This window comes from Rhincodon typus, chromosome 8, assembly GCF_021869965.1.
Source record: "Rhincodon typus isolate 14 chromosome 8, sRhiTyp1.1, whole genome shotgun sequence".
Classification (NCBI taxonomy): domain Eukaryota; kingdom Metazoa; phylum Chordata; class Chondrichthyes; order Orectolobiformes; family Rhincodontidae; genus Rhincodon; species Rhincodon typus.
In genome coordinates this window covers 5405596-5408115 of record NC_063339.1, presented here as the reverse complement: position 1 = coordinate 5408115, position 2520 = coordinate 5405596, and the positions used below count along the sequence as shown (strand labels likewise).

The following is a 2520-nucleotide window of genomic DNA, read 5'->3' as shown; positions in this document are numbered from 1 at the left end:
TTACCCGAAGATCTGAGGCTGCTCATCCTGTCTGATCAGGGACCCCTGGCTGACAAATATAGACAGGAGTATCAGAGGTTCTGTTCACTCTGAGAGCTGGCTCTGAGGGAGCTGGATCACTGTCAAGGACTCTTCACGTGTAAACAAAGGGTTACCCAGTGATGGGATACCAGCCTCTGTGGAGTTATTTCAAGGGCCTCCTCAAATCTCTTTCCCAAGGTGTGCACTGCCCCTGGAATGCTGACACAGATTCCCTGTTCAATATCTTCTTCATGCATGATCCCTAAGGTTAAGTTGAACAGAGGTTGCAAATGTCCTGAGACTTTCAATGAGGACCCTTTGCTGGTTTTCCCCATTCCACCACCTTCTCCTGCAATATATGACCCCAGGTATTTTGACTGGAGCCTCCACTAAGGAGTGAATGTCAGCACAGTTAAAGTTGAGCATGATTGATGGTGCTTCCTCAAAGGCTACACTTCCCTCTGAGGAGGCATATAGGAGATGAAGCAGCTTATTTAGAATTAACAAGAAAAAATTATTCAAGTCAACAATGCACAGACTTTAATATTTCAGTCAGTGATTTTATGGACAAATTGGCAGCATGGCAGCTATGTGGGAGAGCCCCATCTCTCTGTTGCCAATACACATTGACTCTGCCAGCTTGCTGATCTACCAGGCTGTCGTCTTCACAGCAGTCGAGGAAGTAATGACTGCAAGGACATCCTCCATTTTCTGCCTCCTCCTGTTGTTGTAAGAAGCAGCACCTTGAGTGGGAGAAATGGAAAATTTCGAGAAGATTGATGTACATCTCTGAAGGATGACTGAGCATGGGTGCGAAACTCCAATAAGGTGAGGGTGTGCCTCCACATGGGGACGTAAGCACAAAATCCATAGCTGTTTGTCTACTGCTGTGTGAATGAGCCGGGTTGAATCCAGACCTCTGTGTGTTAATCTGATCCGGATCTGTTAATGATTGATCCAGGACTGATCCAGATTCCGATGTCTGGGTAACCTGCGTGTGATCCTGAGTTGAGTATGTGTGATTCAGATCCCAGGGACTGGCCTGTCTCCTAACTGTGATCCAGTTCTGAGCCTGGGTGATTCAGACATGTTCTGGATCCCAGGACCTCGCCATATCCAGACTCTGGTCCAGAATCCAGAGGACGAGTGTTTGGGTGTGATTTGGTATCAGGCCTCCATCCTGATTGATCTGGGTGTAATCTGAATGTGGTGTTGCCTGTCTCTTGACTGACCAAGGTGTGGTGTAGATTTCAGCGCTGAGGTGATCTGAATCCCAAAGGGCAGGTTATCATGATGTAATCCAAATCAGGGCCTGTCCTGACTGATCAGACTGTGATCCTAGTGTAACCTTTCTCTGATCATCTCTGTTATCCAGTGTGATCAGGCTGCAATTCTGGTGTGATCGGGTTGTGATCCAGTGCGATCAGGCCATGATCCTTGTGTAAACCTCACTGTGATCCAGTGTGATTGGCCTGTGATCCCGGTGTGACCTCTCTGTGGTCCAGTGTGATCCTGGTGTGTAACCTTGCTGTGATCCAGTGTCATCCTGGTGTGTAACCTCGCTGTGATCCTGGTGTGTAAGCTCACTGTGATTGTGTGATCCTGGTGTGTAACCTCGCTGTGATCCTGGTGTGTAACCTCACTGTGATCTAGTGTGATTCTGGTGTGTAACCTCACTGTGATCCTGGTGTGTATCCTCCCTGTGATCCAGTGTGATCTTGGTGTGTAAACTCACTGTGATCCAGTGTGATCCTGGTGTGTAACCTCGCTGTGATCAGTGTGATCCTGGTGTGTAACCTCCTGTGATCCAGCTGTCTAACCTTGCTGTGATCCAGTGTGATCATGCTGCCTTACCTCGCTGTGATCCTGCTGTCTAACCTTGCTGTGATCAGTGTGATCCTGGTGTAGAACCTCGCTGTGATTCAGTGTGATCCTGCTGCCTTACCTTGCTGTGATCCTGGTGTGTAACCTCACTGTGATCCAGTGTGATCCTGCTGTCTAGCCTCACTGTGATCCTGGTGTATAACCTCACTGTGATCCAGTGTGATCCTGTTGTGTAACCTTGCTGTTATCCTGGTGTGTAACCTCACTGCAATCCTGGTGTGTGACCTCTCTGCGATCCAGGTGTGTAACCTTGCTGTGATCCAGTGTGATCCTGCTGTGTAACCTCACTGTGATCCAATGTGATCCAGGTGTATAACCTCGCTGTAATCTTGGTGCATAACATTGCTGTGGTCCAGTGCAATCCTGGTGTGTAACCCCACTGTGATCCAGTGTGATCCTGGTGTGTAACCTCGCTGTGATCCTGGTGTGTAACCTCCTGTGATCCAGCTGTCTAACCTCGCTGTGATCTAGTGTGATCATGCTGCCTTACCTCGCTGAGATCCTGCTGTCTAACCTCGCTGCGATTCAGTGTGATCCTGCTGCCTTACCTTGCTGTGATCCAGGTGTGTAACCTCGCTGTGATCCAGTGTGATCCTGCTGTCTAACCTCGCTGTG

The 2520-nt window shown here is 48.8% G+C and overlaps 1 long non-coding RNA gene across 1 annotated transcript in view; it reads right to left on the bottom strand.

Annotated features, from left to right (window-relative positions):
* Positions 1-538: 538 nt before the first annotated feature.
* LOC125483717 overlaps positions 539-2520 on the bottom strand; it is a 2471-nt gene continuing 489 nt past the window's right edge. The window contains exon 2 of the long non-coding RNA XR_007262655.1: positions 539-764. This is a non-coding gene — a long non-coding RNA (uncharacterized LOC125483717). The remainder of the gene's footprint in view (positions 765-2520) is intronic.